The sequence below is a fragment of the Ovis aries genome, chromosome 6 (genome assembly GCF_016772045.2).
Source record: "Ovis aries strain OAR_USU_Benz2616 breed Rambouillet chromosome 6, ARS-UI_Ramb_v3.0, whole genome shotgun sequence".
Classification (NCBI taxonomy): domain Eukaryota; kingdom Metazoa; phylum Chordata; class Mammalia; order Artiodactyla; family Bovidae; genus Ovis; species Ovis aries.
In genome coordinates this window covers 110,781,237-110,804,192 of record NC_056059.1, presented here as the reverse complement: position 1 = coordinate 110,804,192, position 22,956 = coordinate 110,781,237, and the positions used below count along the sequence as shown (strand labels likewise).

General features: G+C 41.0%; 1 long non-coding RNA gene across 1 annotated transcript in view; it reads left to right on the top strand.

Annotated features, from left to right (window-relative positions):
- The first annotated feature begins 16,741 nt into the window (after nt 1-16,741).
- Nucleotides 16,742-22,956, top strand: part of LOC132660022 (uncharacterized) — a 40,351-nt gene continuing 34,136 nt past the window's right edge. Inside the window, exon 1 of the long non-coding RNA XR_009601174.1 lies at nt 16,742-17,031. This is a non-coding gene — a long non-coding RNA (uncharacterized LOC132660022). The remainder of the gene's footprint in view (nt 17,032-22,956) is intronic.

Sequence of the window (22,956 nt, the reverse complement as noted above, 5' to 3'; positions counted from 1 at the left end):
ACGGGATTAGGAATGGCTCTGTGCCTTGTGCTTTACTACATTTTATCTCCATTATAACATTTGTTTACCTCTGTGTCTGCCACTTCTAAGTCTATGAGACCTCTAACGGCAGGAACTATATCTTGTCCATTCTTCAGCATCCTCAAAGTTTATAGATAGTTGAGGGGTGGCCACTTATAGCACAGGGAACTCTACTCAATATTCTGTAATAGCCTATATGGGAAAAGAATCTGAAAAAAGATGGACATATATATATATATATATGTATGTGTGTATATATATATATATATATATATATATATAGAGAGAGAGAGAGAGAGAGAGAGAGAGAGACGTGTATGACTGAATCGCTTTGGTGTACACCTGAAACTAACACAACATTGTAAATCAACTATAGTCCAGGAAAAATTAAATTTAAAAAGCCCTTACTGAATCACATCCCAACTTTTCATGGAAAGTTTTCTAGGTTCTAGTCATTGTTGTAAGTGCCATACAGATGGATATTTCATATTTCACAGATGGGGAAATGGAAGCATGCACTTGTTTAAGGTCACGGTTAGTGAGTGCGAGCTCAGATTTGAACTCAGGCAGTCCAACACCAAAGGCTGCTGGCATATAACTCCCATTCTCTGCAATTCTGGAATGAGTCAAGTCAGAGTGACATTTGTTTGGCCCTTGACAGTTTGGGGTTGCTTTCATAGTTAATTCTAATAGCCTCAAAGTAACTTTGTGAGATGAAGGAAGGGGAAATTCTTATTATTAAGTAAATGAAGGTTAAAGTACATGAACTCATGAAGAAACACAGCTTGTTGCTATTTTTGTTCAGTTGCTAAGTTGTGTCCATCTCTTTGGGACCCCATGTATTGTGGCATGCATGACAGGCTTCCCTGTCCCTCACTGTCTCCCAGAGTTTGTTCAAACTCATGTCCATTGAGTCAGTGATGACGTCCATTGAGTCAGTGATGCCATTCACCATCTCATCCTTTGCCACTCCCTTGTCCTTTCGCCTTCAGTCTTTCCAGCATCAAGGTGTTTTCCAATAAGAGAATTCATGAGGAAACACAGCTATTAGGTTGGTGCAAAAAGTAATTGTGTTTTTGCATTGTTGAGCTTTGCCCTCTGATATTGGAATACTTCCTTAAATAAATGTGGTTATGTTATACATCATTTTAATGCACATCTCTGGCTTTATTTTTTTTTTTACTAATGACTTATCACTTGCTCTTTATTTTATATTTATTTTAGACTACAGACATGTGTTAGACAAAAAGCACTACTCAAGCATTTTCTTAATTTGAGTTCAAAATGGGTTGTAAAGCTGCTGAATGGTCTCTTTTATTAATAATCATGAATGCTCAGTGTTTAGGCACAGCTCTCATGATTGGTAAAAAAATGATTGGTTTGTTGATTTTAGATGTCAATGAAAAATAATCTGTTGATATATCTATTCACCCTTGCTGGGGACATAACCTGGAATCTGTCCTTAGGAATAGTATTCAGGGTCCCTATACAGTCTAATGACCTCTGCCTCTTTAGAGGTCTCTGTAAGCTCATTTACTAAGGAGGATAAGATTTCTTCTCTTCATAGCAGAATCAAAAGGAGAAAGATGGATATTGAATTTCTATAGGCATTTGTCTAACCTAATCCCCTACTACACATAGACTCTCCTTTGACAGTCTCTTTAGATAGCAAAGACTTATGAAAGATTTCCAAAGAACTGAAAATGAGATTCATAATAAGCTTTATACTTGTGTTCAGCTCATTTCAGCTTAGAAAGAAATACAGTGCCAGTGCCTCTGGCAGGTACTGCCTCGTTGGAACTTTATGAATCTGAGGCCATGTTGGCTTGTCATTTCTCTGCTGTTATATTAGATGGGTTATCTCACCAAGTTTCACCACTGCTAACATAGACTCTGAAGCAGCAAATGCCACAGAGAATTCAGAGATGAGAAATCTCCTGTTTTGTAAGTAGATGTGTTTATTTATGGGCTTCCCTGTTGGCTCAGATGGTAAAACATCTGCCTGCAATGCAGAACACCCAGGTTCAACCCCTGGATAGGGACTATCCCCTGGGGAAGGGAATGGCTACTCACTCCAGCATTCTTTCCTGAAGAATCTCATGGACAGAGGAGCCTGGCAGGCTTCAGCCCATAGGCCACAGACCATAGGGTCACAAAGAGTTGGACATGACCGAAGCGACTTAGTACCCATGCATGTACAGGACTCTCTACATGCAAGGTGCTATTCTAAACATTTAATCCACCTTATAGCCCCTTGATAAATACTATTATTGTCCTCATATTAAAGGTGAATGGACTGAAGCACAGGATTGTTAAGCAGCTGGCCTGAAACCACAGAGCTAATCATAGAGACAGAATCCCAGGGGTTCTGATCTTAACTGTGCTAAAAGTGTTGTGGGTCTCATGACTCTGTCTCTGCAAAACTGGGGAACACTTCCAAGAAATGATGGGACTTCGGAAAATCTTCCAGAGATGGGAGTCAATTTGGGAAATGGGCGAGCGAGAGAACTTAGAACGTTTGTAAAGGCCCTGTCCCTTGGGTGGCCCTGAGTTGCTTCTTCCACTTCCCTCAGACCTCAGAGCCTCCCTGAAATCTGGAGCAGGGGCTCCTAGGGCAGCAGAGGCGTGATGGTGTCTGGGTCTATGAGGAGCTGCAGGCTTCAACCACCATAAATTCCCACTGCTTCCTTCGTGTCCACGGACAGCATTTCTTCTTTGTTCCCTTTCTCCCTTCCTTCCATTCTGAAAGTCAATGAAAGCACTTAAACGAGCCCAATTCTGTGCTAGCTGTTGATGATTAAATACATACATTTGGAAATAAATCAGATAAGTGTTCCTGGCCTTTAAAAACACTCAAACACATTTTAAAGGTTCCTGACCTTTAAAATGGCCATGTGTTCATGGTGGTGTTGTTGTTTTGTTGCTGGGTTGTGTCCCACTCTTTTGTGACCTCTTGGATTGTAGCTCCCCAGGCTCCTCTGTCCATGGGATTTCCCAGTCAAGGATACTGGAGTGGGTTGCCATTTCTTTCTCCAGGGGATCTTCCCAACCCAGGGATCGGACCCACGTCTCTTACTGATCAGGCAGATTCTTTATCACTGAGTCACCTGGGAAGCCCAGCGTTCATGGTATAAGCAGTTACAAAAAAAAAAAAAAAGGAATGCCTAGCTCTACCTGGGGCACCAGGACAGGCTTCACGGAAGACTTGAACTGAGTCTTAAAAGATGCATCAGCTGGGGGTGGGATAGTCAGAGGAACCCTGGTGGCTCAGACTGTAAGAAATCTGCCTGCAATGCAGAACACCCAGGTTCAACCCCTGGATAGGGACGATCCCCTGGGGAAGGGAATGGCTACTCACTCCAGCATTCTTTCCTGAAGAATCTCATGGACAGAGGAGCCTGGCGGGCTTCAGTCCATAGGCCACGTCTGATGTGGAGGGCTCATCAGCAAGAGTAGCAAAGGATTGGAGGAGGAAAACAGCTGAACTTGGGGGAAGAAGAAAGAAGTTTTCCTGCATGCGGCAAGGGTGTGAGTAGAGGCCATTAGAACAAAGTGGAGAAATAGGCAAGGGCCAGACCAGGTGTGACAGAGAGGAAAATCGTTAGAAAATCCACCTCCAGGACCTAAACTCAACATACCACCTGTATTCGGTGATCTTGTTTTAAAAATTCCCCATGGTTCGCCAGATAATATTTGAGTGTCAGGGCTTCAGGGATAGTGGATGCCTTTATTAATGTGAAAGTGTTAGTAGCTCAGTCATGTCCAACTCTTTGTGACCTCATGGACTGTAACCCGCCAGGTTCCTCTATCCTTGGGATTTCCCAGGCAAGGTTATCAGAGGGGGTTGCCGTTTCTTCCTCCAGGGGATCTTTCCAACTGAGAGATTGAACCCAGGTCTTCTACATTACAGGCAGACTCTACCATCTGAGCCACCAGGGAAGCCCCTTTCATTAGCATATTTCTTGGTATTTTATGCACATCCTGGCAAGATTAACATATCATCTTCTGTGAGGAGAGAGAGCTATGAACTTAGGATCAGTCTGACCTTTGAAATAAGTTGTAAAGAATTTTTTTTTTAATGAGCACCCCAGAGCTTTTGTATAGCAGCTGCTTCCAGTTCTAATTTCGTGCCAAAGCACATTACCAAGATTCAGTATTAATGGCCAGTATTATTTAATTCCAAGTACTTAAAAAAGAAAGACCAAGTACAGAGTGCTTACTGTATGCCAGGTGTTGTTCTAAGCATTTTACAAATATTAAATCATCCAGTGATCTAACGACACAATGAGAGGTAGGCACCATCATTATCCCTACTTTGCGAATGAGGAAACAGTAGTTGAGTAATTTGCCTGAAGTTACAAAGCTGCTAAGAGGTGGAGATGGGAGCTGGGTGGGGGCATCTTACTCCAGAGATGCTGGACAATGTCTTTAATTATCATTTATCTACTCTTTCAGATTACTGTTCCCCCCCCCCCCAAAATAAATTGTTAGACAAGTTTTGAAATTCTTTTAGCCACTTGTTTAATCAGCATCACAGCATATTTTATAAACTTTTCAATAAAAATTATATTCTCATATATCATATATGACATTTATTTTTAGATTGTGGTTCTCAACCCTGATTTAGAATTACCTAGGGAGACTGTTTTATTTTTTAAATTGTTTTTGGCCTGAATCCTACCCCCAGAGATTCTGATTTAGTTTGTTTGGGTGAAGCCTGGACATAGTATTTTGAAAACTCCCCAGGTGATTCTAATAGTTATCCAGGGTTAAGAACCACGGAGATAGATGGATCGTTTATTGATTACTGTAGGCACTGCGCTATGCATTTTACACATCATTTTACACATTCTGTCGACAACCTGATTACATAGGTATCATAATTATTTGTATTTTACAGAAGAAGAAAATTGAACAGCCCAGGTGTTACATAAATTGCCCAAGATCACACATCAAGTAAACAGCAGAGACAGGATGTATGAGGTGAAACCACATTTTCTTAATCATAACTACAATGCATTTTATAACAAAATAATTAATCTACTGTGTCATAAATTATCAGAATTCTGGAATGTATTTTTTATATGTAGGTGCTGCTGCTGCTAAGTCACTTCAGTCGTGTCCGACTCTGTGCGACCCCATAGATGGCAGCCCACCAGGCTCCCCCATCCCTGGGACTCTCCAGGCAAGAACACTGCAGTGGGTTGCCATTTCCTCCTCCTAAGATTCTGAAAATCTGAAGAATCTGTCTTTCCATTCAGTTTCTTAAAAATAGTTTTTAAAGCAGTTTATGTTCTATGACATGCAATCTATTTTATATAATATATTGTTATATAGCCATGTATTTGTTATAGTAGTTGACTTTTCTCTTTATTCTTTTGTATTCCTGCATATGAATACATAAAACATTCTAAATAAGTCTCCAACTACACATATACCTTAAAACTACTGGGTATTACTAGTGGGAAGAAAATGATACAAGAGCAGTTTATTCTTAGTAGAAAAGATTTGGGTTACATACACTGTGTGAAGAATTTTCTAACCATAAGCAGCGTCCTCTAGCTAATATACTTTGAGCATATTTGCTACATGCCAAGTAAGTGTCTGCTATTTTCCATGACAGGGAAGGTAATGGCATTCCACTCCAGTACTCTTGCCTGGAAAATCCCATGGACAATGGAGCCTGGTAGGCTGCAGTCCATGGGGTCTCGAAGAGTCGGACATGACTGAATAACTTCACTTTCACTTTTCACTTTCATGTATTGGAGAAGGAAACAGCAACCCACTCCAGTGTTCTTGCCTGGAGAATCCCAGGGATGAGGGAGCCTGGTGGGCTGCTGTCTATGGGGTTGCACGGAGTCAGACACGACTGAAGTGACTTAGCAGCAGCAGCATTTTCCATGAATTATTTCAATAATACATTTAAGGCATTAATTCATCTTAATCCATCTGTCTATTAAAAACTCCCACACTGATAGATCTAGATCAGGACTCATTTCTGAAGTATAAATTTATTAACCCAACTGTCTACTTGATAGCTCCTGATTGGTTCATAGATATCTCGAATTTAACATGTTCAAAAAGAAACTCTCAATTTTGCTCCATTTTTTTTCTGAGTCTCTTTTATCTCAGTAAATGTCTGCATCATCTGTCCTGCTACCTCAGGCCAGAAACCGAGAACTCACATTTGTTTCTATTTGCTGTCCTCCAAAATGGTCTTGCTGATGTCATAGCTTTATAACTGGTCTCATTCTCCACCTTGTTCCCCACAGCTGGTGTTGCAATCAAGGTCATTGTTCACTTGCTGAAAAATCTTTCAGTGGTTTCCTCGCCTTTGCCCACCAACCAGGTCCTGCATAATCTACTGTCAATTCCCATCGGTCTCCCCTCTCTCACTATGTGCAACCACATTGGTTGTTCAGTTCTTTAGTCACTCCAAAATCCTTCTTTAGCCCAGCAGACTCTTCTTCCCGCTACACAGCTAGGCCCTCATCTTTCAAGTCTCATCTGAAATGAAATTTCCTCATAGAGACCTTCATGGACCATCTTCTCCAAAATTGCTCCCTTCCCAGATAGTTCTTTATTTCCTTATTCGCCCTTATCTTCATCTATGAGATTTAATTTATTCCCTTATCTTAATGTCTCTTTTTTTCATTGAGTGTAAGTAAGATCCATGATGGACTCCTGTCTGCCTTGTTTTGACTTATCTCTGACTGGTTTTTTAGCATATAGCCCAGAATATATTCACAAAGGAATACACTTTAGCTCTAGGTTCAGTTCAGTTCAGTTCAGTCACTCAGTCGTGTCCGACTCTTTGTGACCCCATGAATCACAGTACGCCAGGCCTCCCTGTCCATCACCAACTCCCGGAGTTTACCCAAACTCATGTGCATCGAGCCGGTGATGCCATCCAGCCATCTCATTCTCTGTCATCCCCTTCTCCTCCTGCCCCCAATCCCTCCCAGCATCAGGGTGTTTTCCAATGAGTCAACTCTTCACATGAGGTGGCCAAGGTATTGGAGTTTCAGCTTCAGCATCATTCCTTCCAATGAACACCCAGGACTGATCTCCTTTAGGATGGACTGGTTGGATCTCCTTGCAGTCCAAGGGACTCTCAAGAGTCTTCTCCAACACCCCAGTTCAAAAGCATCAATTCTTTGGTGCTCAGTCTTCTTCACAGTCCAACTCTCACATCCATACATGACTACTAGAAAAACCATAGCTTGACTAGATGGACCTTTGTTGACAAAGTAGTGTCTCTGCTTTTGAATATGCTATCTAGGTTGGTCATAACTTTCCTTCCAAGGAGTAAGCGTCTTTTAATTTCATGGCTGCAGTCACCATCTGCAGTGATTTTGGAGTCCAAAAAATAAAGTCTGACACTGCTTCCACTGTTTCCCCATCTATTTCCCATGCAGTGATGGGACCAGATGCCATGATCTTCATTTTCTGAATGTTGAGCTTTAAGCCAACTTTTTCCCTCTCCTCTTTCACTTTTATCAAGAGGCTTTTTAGTTCCTCTTCACTTTCTGCTCTAGGTTAAATGAATATAAATATCATAAGTCTTTGATATTTAATAAAAGATATAGTGATCTCTTCCTGAGATCTTAAAAGGAAATGCTAGTCTAGTGGTTCCTAAACTGTATCTTATGCAGTGATGAATTAAGAAAAGAAAAGCAAGAGCCAAATTTATGTTAAGATTTGGCTGTTACTGTTACATAAGCCCATATATAAAGAACAACTACAAAAGCCACAACTTCTATGTCCACCATCATTTTACCAGACAGAATGATGGCAACCTAGAGGCATTCTAGGCCAAAGACACTATAAAGGGTTAGATGTGGAAATAGTGGATAGCTTTGAAATGACAGAATGATTTCTGTTCATTTCCAAGGCAAACCATTCAATATAACAGTAATCCAAGTCTATACCCCAATCAGTAATGCTGAAGAAGCTGTAGTTGAATGGTTCTATGAAGACCTACAAGACCTTTTAGAACTAACACCCAAAAAAGATGTCCTTTTCATTATAGGGGACTGGAATGCAAAAGTAGGAAGTCAAGAAACACCAGCAGTAACAGGCAAATTGGGCCTTGGAATGTGGAATGAAGCAGGGCAAAGACTAATAGAGTTTTGCCAAGAAAATGCACTGGTCATAGCAAACACCCTCTTCCAACAACACAAGAAAAGACTCTACACATGGACATCACCAGATGGTCAACACCGAAATCAGATTGATTATATTCTCTGCAGCAAATGATGGAGAAGCTCTATACAGTCAACAAAAACAAGACCAGGAGCTGACTGTGGCTCAGATCATGAACTCCTTATTACCAAATTCAGACTGAAATTGAAGAAAGCAGGGAAAACCCCTAGACCATTCAGGTATGACCTAAATCAAATCCCTTATGATTATACAGTGGAAGTAAGAAATAGATTTAAGGGTCTAGATCTGATAGATAGAGTGCCTGATGAACTATGGAATGAGGTTCATGACATTGTACAGGAGACAGGGATCAAGACCATCCCCATGGAAAAGAAATGCAAAAAAGTAAAATGGCTGTCTGGGGAAGCCTTACAAATAGCTGTGAAAAGAAGAGAAGCGAAAAGCCAAGAAGAAAAGAAAAGATACAAGCATCTGAGTGCAGAGTTCCAAAGAATAGCAAGAAGAGATAAGAAAGCCTTCTTCAGCGATCCATGCAAAGAAATAGAGGAAAAGAACAGAATGGGAAAGACTAGAGATCTCTTCAAGAAAATTAGAGATACCAAGGGAATATTTCATGCAAAGATGGTCTCGATAAAGGAAAGAAATGGTATGGACTTAACAGAAGCAGAAGATATTAAGAAGAGGTGGCAAGAATACACAGAAGAAGTGTACAAAAAAGATCTTCACGACCCGGATAATCACGATGGTGTGATCACTCATCTAGAGCCAGACATTCTGGAATTTGAAGTCAAGTGGGCCTTAGAGAGCATCACTACGAACAAAGCTAGTGGAGGTGATGGAATTCCAGTTGAGCTATTTCAAATCCTGAAAGATGATGCTGTGAAAGTGCTGCACTCAATATGCCAGCAAATTTGGAAAACTCAGCAGTGGCCACAGGACTGGAAAAGGTCAGTTTTCATTCCAGTCCCAAAGAAAGCCAATGCCAAAGAATGCTCAAACTACCACACAATTGCACTCATCTCACAGGCTAGTAAAGTAATGCTCAAAATTCTCCAAGCCAGGCTTCAGCAATATGTGAACCGTGAACTCCCTGATGTTCAAGCTGGTTTTAGAAAAGGCAGAGGAACCAGAGATCAAATTGCCAACATCTGCTGGATCATGGAAAAAGCAAGAGAGTTCCAGAAAAACATCTATTTCTGCTTTATTGACTATGCCAAAGCCTTTGACTGTGTGGATCACAAGAAACTGTGGAAAATTCTGAAAGAGATGGGAATACCAGACCACCTGACCTGCCTCTTGAGAAATCTGTATGCAGGTCAGGAAGCAACAGTTAGAAATGGACCTGGAACAACAGACTGGTTCCAAATAGGAAAAGGAGTATGTCAAGGCTGTATATTGTCACCCTGCTTATTTAACTTATATGAAGAATACATCATGAGAAACTCTGGACTGGAAGAAACACAAGCTGGAATCCAGATTGCCGGGAGAAATATCAGTAATCTCAGATATGCAGATGACACCACCCTTATGGCACAAAGTGAAGAGGAACTAAAAAACCTCTTGATGAAAGTAAAAGAGGAAAGTGAAAAAGTTGGCTTAAAGCTCAACATTCAGAAAATGAAGATCATGGCATCCGGTCCCATCACTTCACAGGAAATAGATGGGGAAACAGTGGAAACAGTGTCAGACTTTATTTTTTTGGACTCCAAAATCACTGCAGATGGTGACTGCAGCCATGAAATTAAAGGACGCTTACTCCTTGGAAGAAAAGTTATGACCAACCTAGATAGTATATTCAAAAGCAGAGACATTACTTTGCCAACTGTCGGTCTAGTCAAGGCTATGGTTTTTCCAGTCGTCATGTATGGATGTGAGAGTTGGACTGTGAAGAAGGCTGAGCGCTGAAGAATTGATACTTTTGAATTGTGGTGTTGGAGAAGACTCTTGAGAGTCCCTTGGACTGCAGGGAGATCAGACCAGTCCATTCTGAAGGAGATCAACCCTGGGATTTCTTTGGAAGGAATGATGCTAAAGCTGAAACTCCGGTACTTTGGCCACCTCATGCGAAGAGTTGACTCATTGGAAAAGACTTTGATGCTGGCAGGGATTGGGGGCAGAACGAGAAGGGGATGACAGAGGAAGAGATGGCTGGATGGCGTCACTGACTCAATGGACGTGAGTCTGAGTGAACTCCGGGATTTGGTAATGGACAGGGAGGCGTGGCGTGCTGCGATTCATGGGGTCTCAAAGAGTCGGACACGACTGAGTGACTGAGCTGAACTGAACTGAACTTGAGCAAATAGTAAAAATATTGGAAGATAATAACAAATAGAGAATTTGAAGAATTTGACAGGTGTAAATGATGAACTTTATATGCTATACAAAAGCATTTGAACTTTATTCTATAGGAAGTAGGGAGCTCTATAGGATATAAGAGAATGACATGCTTCAGTTTGCATTTAAAAATTACCAGGCTCGGACAGAGATGAGACAAATCCATCTAGATCCAGCCAGAAATTTTTTATAATAACCTTTGAGCAAGATGGCTTGAAGTAAGCAATGACACTGAGGATAAAGGGGAAGGAACAGGTCTTTGCTTTTAGCTTTTCTTGGAATGATGTCCGTGAAGCTCCAACAGAGTCTTATTTCCAGTTTCAACTTATGTCATCTACCTATGGGCTTTCCCAGGTGGCGCTAGTGGTAAACAACCCACCTGCCAGTGCAGGAGACATAAGAGATGCGGGTTTGATCCCTGAGTTGGGAAGATCCCCTGGAGGAGGGCCTGAGAACCCACTCCAGTGTTCTTGTTTGGAGAATCCCATGGACTGAGGAGCCTGATGGGCTACGGTCCATGGGGTCGCCAAGAGTTGGTCACAACGAGCTACTTAGCATTCATGCATGGGCTTTAGAATGAATTTCCATATTGTTTATCTGTTGGCTTCATAGCTACCTTTTTTTGATGAATATATAAAAAACACACACATACAACTATAGAACCTTCACTGTGAGGATTAAAAGAAAAAATGGATGTGAAAGCACTTTGCAAAGTACTATACAAATGGAAACTATTTTTATTACCGCTAAGTCAATTTAGTTTACAGAAAGAAAAATCACTTTCCCAAACATATGCTTCATAAGCCAAGTCCCCAGGCAGGATGAATCACTCTTATAAACCATAGCACTTTTTCGTACTTCTATCATAACACTTCCATTAATTATAAATTGTTTATACATTGGTTTTTCCTTGTAGGGTATAAATCCTTTAGAGACACAGAGATAGTCTTATGAATCTTTATACTCTGGTCTGTGGTAGACAGTAAGTGTTCAGTAAATGTTAATTGCATGCATGGATGAACAATTAGTTCCCAGGAAAGGTTAAAGGCAGATAGTAGGGAGCTGATGGGAACTTTAAAGGTAAAATAAATAATAGGGTAAACATGTTAAAATGAAAAGATTCAGAGTGATTTATGATCATATGTTTTCTTTTAGTCAGAAGATATATATAGATTTTGGAGAAGGAAATGGCAACCCACTCCAGTATTTTTGCCTGGAAAATCCCATGGACAGAAGGGCCTGGTGGGCTACAGTCCATGGGGTTGTAAGAGTCTGATACGATTTAGCAACTAAACCATCACCATATATAGATTTACTGTACTGCCAAAATACTGTATCAACTTGCTCTTAGTAAAGTTACATATTTTGTTAACACTGATAATTAAGCTTTTTTTTTACAGTATTATATTCATTCATCTATTCACTTAGCAAATCTCTTTCCAATGTCTGATAAATACAAAGCACTGTGCTATTGGTTTTAAATAAACAAGTCCTTGTTCTCAAGAAGTTCCCTATCTAGTTGGGAGAGTGGAAGTAACGAGGGAGGGGGACCTGCTCCATCCATTACAAACACTACCCTAGGAATTTTATATATTTTAGAATGAGAGTTACCATTTATTGAATATCTCCTATCTTCACAGCAACCCTACAAAGTAAGCATTATTATTTCGCCTATTTTGCAAAAGAGAAGCCTACGCTAAGAAAATGCTATTGATTTATCTGAGTTCACAAAACTAGGAAGGAACTGAGGCAGGCTGATTGACAACAAGGAATAACATAAGGATTATTTTTTTATTTCAGAATCTAGATCCTCTTGTAGTCATTCAAATTAATCAAACAAATAGCAATGGAATGCCAATAAGGACAAGTATTTAAAATTACGTTGAGTTATGATAATAACTTCCCTGATAGCTCAGTTGGTAAAGAATCTGCCTGCAATACGGGAGACCCTGGTTTGATTCCTGGGTAGGGAAGATCACCTGGAGAAGGGAAAGGCTACCCAGTCCATTATTCTGGCCTGGAGAATTCCATGGACAGTCCATGGGGTCGCAAAGAGTCGGACACGACTCTTCACCTTCATAATAATAAAGTCCCCACTCTCATGGAGTTTTTGATTTGGTGGAAGGAGTTAGAAAAATAAACATAAGGTAAGATTTTAACAAAAGGATGACAGGTCTTTAGTGGGAAGTGGCTCTCAGAAACTGAGCATTGTCAAGCTGTGATGTGAAGTGTGCTGGGCTTGGGGGTCAGAAGACCACTATTTAAGGCTAATCCTTTTGTGGGGGAATTCCTCTATGGCTCAGCAGATAAAGAATATGCCTGCAGTATAGGAGGCAAGGGTTTGATCCCTGGCTCTGGAAGATCTCTTGGAGAAAGAAATGGCAACCCACACCAGTATTCTTGCCTGAAGAATCCCATGGACAGAGGAACCTGACGGGCTACAGTCCATGGGGTCGGAAAGAGTTGGACACGACTGAATGACTAAGCATGAACTCCATGTGGCACTATGGGAAAGGCATAGGTTTCTGGGCCTTGCTTCCCTCCACTTGTTAAATAAGGACAATAATGGGTTATGGGTCCACCTTATTTTAAGAATTAATGGGTAGAGATAAGGGAAAGCATTTTCTAAAATGCAATACAGATTTATGATAAAGACAGTCAATTTCCTCGGAACATCTTTTTGGTATAAGAACCATCAACTAGCAGACAGCATAGAGAAGTGATTTATAAGTCCTTATCTCTAGTATATTATGTGGTGCCTGTCATATAGTAAGTGCTTGATAAATACTTATTAAGCTGAGTTCCTGAATGGCAGAAGGAGACCAGAGGACACCAAATCTCTCCTCCAGCCAGGGGAGATGTACCGTATTCAATTTCTTGTGACCTTTCAGCACATCAAGCAGTTGTCAATAAATGTATTCATTATAATCCAAAATTCCATTTAAATTGGGCATGTGTATTTGTTCCTTCAGCTGATTATTAGAGATGTAAGTCTGTGACGGTGTGTGTGTGTACCTGAACGAGCATATTTGGAGGTTGTGATGACCTGTTTTCATATCTACTTGTTTTTGTTAAGTATCTGATTGTTCCTGTCTACCAGTGAGTGTTCACAGCATACGGCACTCTTGGGGTCGAGAATAGTACCATATATTCTCCATGGATGTTTATGCTTCAACAGGTATTAGAGACATAGGCTTAGGGGATAAAGCTTAAGCCTGGTAATGCTATGCACCAGCCAGAGAGAGGATTTATTTGAGAAAGTCTGGCTTACTTAACACCATCAAACCACATACCCATAGGCCGCTATCTATCCCCCTACCAAGACTAGGCTTTAGGTTGGATCCTTAGCAGGACATGTACCTGCCTTTGCTATGAATGTGACAAATGCATGCTGCCTGCAAATCGTAATCTTGTGCGTAATTTCCATGCTAATATCAGTAAGCATTATAAGAAGGCTTTTTTTCATTCAATATCTCACTCAAAATTGTCTTTACAATAAAATGTTATTAAAAATGAATCTTCAGAACTTCCACTTCCATGATGATAAAATAGATGATTTTTCCTATTCCTCCCACTTATTAATAATACTCCTAATAAGCCTGGACATTATACAAAAGGTAAATATAGACCACTTGAAAGGTAGAGCCATGACAAACTGTCTAGGGACCTTGGAATCAAGGGGAAAAAAAGGTTGTGTGATCCTTGGGTGTTCTTTTTGCTTTGTCTATCTGAAAATTAGAGCTGGAAAAGCTAGAACCTGAAAATGGATCATGGACTCAAATGTAAAACATAAAACCACTAATCTTTTAGAAGAGAGTGTAGGCAAGAATCTTGCCCAGGACTAGGTCACACTAAAAGCACAATCAATAAGATTCTTAAAAAATGGGTAAATTGGACTTCATCAAAATTAGAAACTTATAGGGAATAGCTTTTTTAGGTGGATAAGAAAACAAGATACAGACAGGAGGAAGTATTTGCAAACACTTGTCAGACAAAGGATTAACATCTGGAATATGTGAAGAATTCTCAAAATTCAACATCAAAGAAATGAACAACCCGACTAGAAAATGGGCAAAGGGCATGAGCAGGCATTTCACGAAAGAAGACAGACAGATGGGGAATTACCACATGGAAACTGTTTAACATCATTAGCCCTTGTTGTTGTTTCTCTGCTCCTAAGTTGTATATGACTCTTTGCGACCCCCATGGACTTCAGCACCCCAGGCTTCCCTGTCCTTCCCTATCTCCGGAATCTGCTCAAATTCATTTCCATTGAGTCAGTGATGCTGTGCAAACATCTCATCCTCTGCCACTCCCTTCTTCTCGTCCCCTCAATCTTTCCCAGCATCAGGGTCTTTTCCAATGAGTCTGTTCTTTATATCAGGTGGCTAAAGTATTGGAGCTTCAGCATCAGTCCTTCCAATGAATATTCAGGGTTGATTTCCCCCAGGATTGACTGGTTTGATCTCCTTGCAGTCCAAGCAACTATGCCAATTAAATCCACAATGAGATATTACTACCAGCTATCAGAATGGATCAAATGAAAAATAGTGACAATGCCATATGCTAGGGCTAATATGAAGGAACTGGATCTGACCATGTGCTTGTGGCTGGTGGGAATGCAAAACTGTACAGCCACTCTTGAAAACAGCTTGGCAAATTTTTTATAACCTAATATGCAACTGCCATATAATCTAGCAATTACAGTCTAGGAGATTTATCTCAGGGAAAGGAAAATTCCTGTTTACACAAAGGCCTGTACATGAATGTTCAAAGAAGTTTTATTTGTTATGAGAAAAACTGGAAATCACCCAGATGTCCTTCAACAGATGAGTGGTAAACAAACTGGGGTACATCCATGTATTTATTCAACATTTATTTGGTGTTAGGACTCTACCGGGGTGATTAAATACATTTGTGACTTAAATCTCGGAAGGTAAATATTATTATCAATCTGATTTTGTGGATTAGAAACCTGCGGTGTAGAGAGATTAAATGGCTTTTTCAAGGTCATTCAAAGCAAAGGCTGGAATTTGTACCTAGGGTTTTTGACATTCTAAAGCCCATTAGCTTTCCACCACACAGACTGTCAAAATCAGGTGAGGCACAAGTCTTGGTGTTCTTCTCAGATAAGTTGTAGAACTGAACTGGTTGTGGAATTGAGAAAGTCCAACATTTTCCCCATTATAGAATTCACTCCCCAGAACTGGGTCCTCTGACCGGATTAGTCCAAGAATCATGCAGTGTATACGACATTCATTCATTAAATATTTATTATTGATGCTAAAGATGATAGAAAAGAAACTAAGACGCAAATTAGGCAGAAAAAAATTAGGCGAGGGACTATGTGTGTTTGTTATCCTTTGTAATCTGGAAGGGTAGTGTTGTTGCTCTGTCCCTCAGTCGTGTCTGACTCTGTGACCCCACGGACTGCTGCACACCAAGCTTCCTTGTCCTTCACCGTCTCTTGGAATTTGCTCAAACTCATGTCCGTTGAGTCAGAATCTAACCACCTCTCACTCATCATGCTACGTCCTGTCTAAGGACTGGTTTCGTTAGCAGACCTTCAATACAAAGCGATTGCCTAAGCCCAGACTTTGCTTTTCTGCAGTCCATATGCACTGATTTTAACTAGGCATCTGCAAAGTCATGGCATGGCATTTGCTGAGTCTTACTTCTCTAAGAAAGAGGGTGCGCCTGAACGCACTCTCCTCTGTTGACTCATTTCATCATGTGAAAGAACTAATGCTTGTTCTTTGTTGTAATTAAGTTTGCAACTTGTGGAGCCTAAAATGCTCAATTGCTCAGAGAACTGCCTGAAATGACTTTGTTTTGCAATGTGTATCCCTGCCCTTAAGAGTCAACTAAAACACAACCTTGGATATCCGTAATTATACAGCAGGTGTGGCTGAAAAAGTCGATGTATCATCACATTTTTCAGCCAGAAAGAGTTGGCTTTTAACTAGAATAACCACCTAATTTCATGTCCAAGTCACACATATGTGGTTAAGATTGAAATATGAGTCTTAGATTTCTTGTCTGGCTCAGATCTGAGTGTTCCCAACACTTCTTTCTATACTCGTCTTTGAGCTCTAGTTGTTATTGGTTTTAGGTTCTGTGAGAAAAGGGAGCTTGTGAAATGGCAACCTACTCCAGTATTCTTGCCTGGAAAATTCCATGGACAGAGGGGCCTGAAGGGCTAGAGTCCATGGGGTCACAAAGAGCTGGACATGACTGAGCACACAGGCACTCTCTGTGTTAGAACGGTTCATGTTTTGTGAAGCAATCATCAATAAAATAGCTAATTTTTTATGGCAGCTACAAAGTAAAACAAAGTGAAAGTGTTAGTCATCTAGCCGTGGCTGACTCTTTTTCGACCCCATGGATTGTATCCCACCAGGCTCCTCTGTCCATGGGATTCTCCAGGCAAGAATGCTGGAGTGGTAGCCATCTCCTTCTCCAGGGAATCTTCTGGACCCAGGGATTGAACCCAGGTCTCTTGCATTTCAGGTATGTTCTTTATCATCTGAGTCACCAGGGAAGCCCCACAAAATAAAATGGGTTACCTAAAATCTTATGATTGGATGATTCTAGAGATTGTGAACATAATGTAGCTAGAAAAACCCAAGAACTTGGAGTCGCGATCTTGGGTTGGAGAACCTAGGTTGCTGCCCATTATCTTTGTGTTTTCAACCGTGCCTCCTGACTTTGATTCCTCCAGCAAACTTTTATTTGGTGCCTGCTGTATACTTTGCATCTTGCTAGGCTCTAGAGATTGAGTGATGATCAAAATAATAGTAATGCCTGTCTTTCAAACACAGTGTTGCTACAAATGAGATATTAGATGTGAAAGTTCTCTGTAAAGTGTATAATTCCATAAAAATTAGACATAATCTGATTTATGGTATCAGCAATGGGGCTTTGAGGATAGTGAAAACTTCTTGGGTACAAAGAGAAAATACATTTGCACTGGGCAGTTGTGAAATTGAACAGAATGCTTGATCAATACAAATGCAGGAAACTTTTCCTTTTTACCACTAGTATTTCAGCTCTAGTACAGAGCGTAGAGTTTACACCAAATATCTATTGAATAAATTAATTTAGTTAATCTCATTTTGTGTGTGTATACGTAATTTTTTTTAGTGTAAATGACTAGAAGTGGAATTAATGGATAAGATTTGGTGGTGGTGTTGTGCAGTCACTAAATCATGTCCAACCCTCTGCGACCCCATGGACTGAAGCATAAAGATTTCCCTGTCCTTCACTATCTCCTGGAATTTGCTCAAACTCATATCCATCGAATTAGGATAAGATTATATATGTTTAATCTTGATAGATAAATATCTCTTCCAATTGACAATACCAATAATTTTTACCTCTATATTTTACCCCCTTTGTTTTTGGCTGGCATATTTTTTTCTTCTGGGAATAACATTCCCCTCTTCTAGGAATTATGCCTTCTCTTATTCTTCTGGTGGGAGGTGCCAACTTAATATAAACTCAGGATTGGATCAGCACTGGGCCCAGACTCAAGCTTGGCCAATCATGGAACCTCAGTTCTTACGTCATCAATTATTGGTGCAAGAGCAGTCAGTGGATATTTACAGAGCCAGTGAGTGGCAATCCTTAGGACTTTTGGACTTGGGGAGTTTGAGACTTGAATCAGTCATTTTCTATTGATTGAAGCTGTAAGATATAAAACTTAGAATTTTCTGATTGCTGTGTTCCCCACCAGTTGGTAAAAGCAAGTAAGCACCAAGAGAGAGATGTCTCAAGCCAATATTCAGGAAAGCGCCAAAGAGATGAGTTCAAATGCCACGTGAGTGCCTGGTTCCCATTGTCTCTGCTGTCAAACTACCTGAGCAATGTTGTTACTCAGGAAATACCCCAATCATTGTATAATGATAACAGTAGTAACTTATTTTTTGCTTAAGTCAGTTCAAGCTGGCTTTCTCCCATGTTTGAAATATTGGACTAGGTTGCCATTTCCTGTTACTCTAGGGTAAGTCACAGATGTGGGGGCTTTAAACTAAAATCAGTCAAAAGAGCTTTGGTTTGGCTTTTTTTTGTTTGTTTGCTTACCTTATATTGGAATAGAATTTATTTATAATGTTGTATTAGTTTTAGGTGTACAGCAAAGTTATACATATACATATATCTATTCTTTTTCAGATATTTTTCCCATTTAGGTTATTACAAAATATTGAGTAAAGTTTAGTAGGTCCTTGTTGATTATTTTATATATAGTAGTGTGTATATGTTAATCCCAAACTCCTAATTTATCCCTCCCTCCCAAAGTGATTTGCACTGGCTAACATTACAAATTAATATAGCAAAATATCTACTCACTGTAAGGGACGTGCTGTTAGTAGAAACTGTGATCCAAGTGCACTCTGTACTCAGTATGTCCTTGGCTAAGGATGGATGGATGGATGATAACATCAGTCAGGAACTGTGGTGGTAAAGATCACACTGAGCCATCTGCACTGGAAAACCAAGGTTAAGCTAGAAACCAAGGTTTGAAGTAAGATAAGGAAAAAGCTGGCTGTCCTGCATTTGGCAGCCTGTCTGGAGTCTCAGCTAATCAGTGCCACTCCCAGAATGGTTGTCTGTGTCTCATTCCTCGGAATTCCCAAAGCAGCTCCCCTCCTCCTCTTCTAGCTCTCTCGTCCTCACCTGTCCCACCTAAGAGGGTGTGTTCTCCAAGCCTTGGCACTGAGCCTTCATGTTCTGGGCTCCTTTTGCTAGGTGAGACGTGGACAACACACAGGCCGAGGGCCAGCTGGGGCTGCAGAGCTCTGGAATGTGGTGTGCGATCTCATTTCAAGAGGAAAATCTTCGAAAGTTGTCTTATTGATGTTATAGTTTTGGTGGCTAAAAAGCAATTTTAACTTTTCTAATAACAATCTCTATTCAATAAAGTGGGCAATTCTGGTTCCAAAAACAGATTAACTTTCTGTGCAATCCCATAAGGGTATTTTCTTTTTGACTAAAATAAGTATGGCCTCTAAATCAGTCAGTCCAAAAGGAAATCAACCCTGAATATTCATTGGAAGGATTGATCCTGAAGCTGAAGCTCCAATACTTTGGCCACCTGATGTGAGGAGATGACTCACTGGAAGAGATCTTGATGCTGGGAAAGATTGAGGGCAGGAGGAGAAGAGGATGACAGAGGATGAGATGGTTGGAGGGCATCACTGACTTGATGGGCCTAAATCTGAGCAAACTCCAGGAGACAATGGAGAATAGAGGAGCCTGGTGTACTATAGTCCATGGGGTCACAAACAGTCAGATACACGTTAGTGTCTGAACAACAGATGCACTCACAAACACACACATACACCTATATATATACACATATATGCATACATGCAGTAATGCATGCTGCTGCTGCTGCTGCTAAGTTGCTTCAGTCATGTCTACTCTGTGCGACCCCAGAGATGGCAGCCTATCAGGCTCCCCGTCCCTGGGATTCTCCAGGCAAGAACACTGGAGAGGGTTGCCATTTCCATATCCAATGCATGAAAGTGAAAAGTGAAAGTGAAGTCGCTCAGTCGTGTCTGACTCTTAGTGACCCTATGGACTGCAGCCTACCAGGCTCCTCTGTCCATGGGATTTTCCAGGCAAGAGTACTGGAGTGGGTTGCCATTGCCTTCTCTGGCAGTAATGCATGTGTGTATACATATAGTCCCTGAATTTACCTTCACAAAAAGAGGTTGTTCACCATTGGAGTCCATGCTCAGCTAATGCCCAATCCAGGAAGGGCTCAATGTGTTCATTTCTAGACATATTCAACCAGCAACTCTTCTCTGATTGATGGATCCCACCAGAGGGCTTCCACCTGCCTCAGCAGCTCCCTTCTGGCTGGTCCCTAAAGAACAACAGAATGTTCCTGCCAGCTGCCCAGGGCATTGCCTTCCTCCCAGCAATGGTGGCCTAACCAATAAGTATTCAGCAGACATTGATCACATTCTATATGCATTTCACCTGCATAAATTCAATCACAGGGCTTTGGCAGCAATGGGGTAAGCTGGCCAGAACTTCCCTCAAGAGAACCTGCTGTGGGGTGCTCAGCTGATGGCAGCTGTTGGACTTTTCATATCTGCAAGTGCTGAACCTGTCTTTCCCCTGCGCTCCTCCTAGGCAGCCCCTGAACATGGCCTGTGCAGTAGAACTAGGGGCTTTGCCTGACGTGGGATTCATTTATTGGCAGTGTGTTTGTGGACTCCCCACCGTCCTGGGTGAGACTTTCTGAGAACTGCACTGGAATCCGAGGCTCTTCCCAGCTCAAACTCCTTCCCTCTCTCCTTTCTCAGGTGTCCAGCCCTCATGACTGCCCCCTCCCGCTTCTTTCTTCATCCTGCAGTGTTTTCTCCAATAAATCTCTTGCACAACTAAGCCATGCTTGGTGCCTCTCTCCCAGAGAGCCTGAGTCGATACAGCAGTCCATCAAAATGAGTTGAAGGGAGACAAAAAGCCTGAGCATATTTTCTGCAACCTATTAAATGGGAGCATGCCCTGGGTGAGCAGGAGATTTCTCAAGCTTTTTCTTACAATAAATATCTTACAGCCTTTACTGTATTCCAGGCATAGCTCTAAGCATTTTACATATACTGAATCATTTAGCCCTTCCATCAACCCTCTTAGTTCAGTTCAGTTCAGTCGCTCAGTCATGTCTGACTCTTTGGTTGACCCCATGGACTGCAGCATGCTTAGCTTCTCTGTCCATCACTAACTCCTGGAGCTTGCTCAAACTCATGTCCATCGAGTCAGCGATGCCATCCAACCGTCTCATCCTCTGTCGTCCCCTCCTCCTGCCTTCAATCTTTCCCAGCATCAGGGTCTTTCCAGTGAGTCAGTTCTTCACATCAGGTGGACAAAGTATTGGAGTTTCAGCTTCAGCATTAGTCCTTCCAATGAATATTCGGGACTGATTTCCTTTAAATTTGACAGGTTTGATCTCCTTGCAGCTCAAGGAACTCTCAAGAGTCTTCTTCAACACAACAGTTTAATGCTTTTACATCAACCCTCTGGTGAAGTTTTATTTCCACTTTGCACATGAGAACACCGAGGAACAGAGAGATTAAATAAACTTGTTCAACATCACAGAGCGATTAAGTGTCGGGGATGGAATTTCCTTCCATTGTGCCATCTTGTCCCCCATGTTAGGAATACTTTGCTGGGCCGATGGCAGTATCTAAAGAGTAGTATTTCCTTTTTTTTTTTAATTGCAGTTTAGTTGATTTATAATATTTCCAATATTGTGTTAGCTTCAAGTAGGCAGCAAAGTGATTCAGATATATATATATATATATATACACACATATATGCCTGCATGCTCAGTCATGTCCAGCTCTTTGCGACCCTATGGACTGTAGCCCACCAGGCTCCTCTGTCCATGGAATTTTCCAGGCAAGAATACTGAAGTGGGCTGCCATTTCCTTCTCCAGGGGATGTTCCAACCCAGGAATTGAACCTGTCTCTTGCTTGGCAGGCAGATTCTTTACCACTGAGCCACTTATTTTCTGACGTTAGCAAATACCCACTGCTTTACGTTGCAGTTCCATTGGAAAAGTTTGCCTGCATATTCAGATATGTGAATCGTTATTCTAAACAGCTAATGTACCCATACCTAATAGTTTAAACCTTACAACCACCTATAAAATCTCTGCTCATTTTAGAAAGAAGAATCCTAAACTGGAAACATTGAAATAAACTGTCCAAAGTCAGAGGTAGTAAATAGGTGAGTCAAATGAAAACCTAATCTTACCAATGAGCCTATGGTTTTTGTCTTTTTAAACTGCGTGTATCAGCCAACTAGAGTTTGTCTTTCTGAGCTCCAAAACTTAAAGAAAAAATAGCCTTGCTTTGGTAGACCTACTTCTTAGCCATGCAAATCATACCCATCTTAACCTTTTCATGACTCACAGGGACATCTTTATGAATCACAATTACTTTAATTGTGAGGTTATTTATGATTTTTAGATGAGCTCATTTGCTATTCATTTTTTTCAATCCACAAACGTTTACAGAATGCCCTCTGTGGTAGGCAGAATTCTAAATGGGCCCCATGAGTCCCTGCCCCTGGTACTTGTTTCAGATAATCCCCAGGATTGTGAATGTGAAGGATTTTGCTCTGTAAATAGGTCAGATTACTTGGCAAGTTGACCTTAAGATATGGAGATTATCCAGGTAGGCCTGATTGAATCACAGGACTCGTTTGAAAACAGTTTTCCAGCTGGTTTTAGAGGAAAGGAGGTCAGATATTCAAATTACAAGAAGGATTTGACATTCTATTACTGGCTTGAAGATAGAGGGGGATACATGGTAAGAAATGTGGGTGGCCTCGAGGAGCTAAGAACAAAGCCTGACTGACCACAGGGAAATGGAGGCCTCAATCTTTCAGCCTCATGGAGCCAGATTTTGTAAACAATC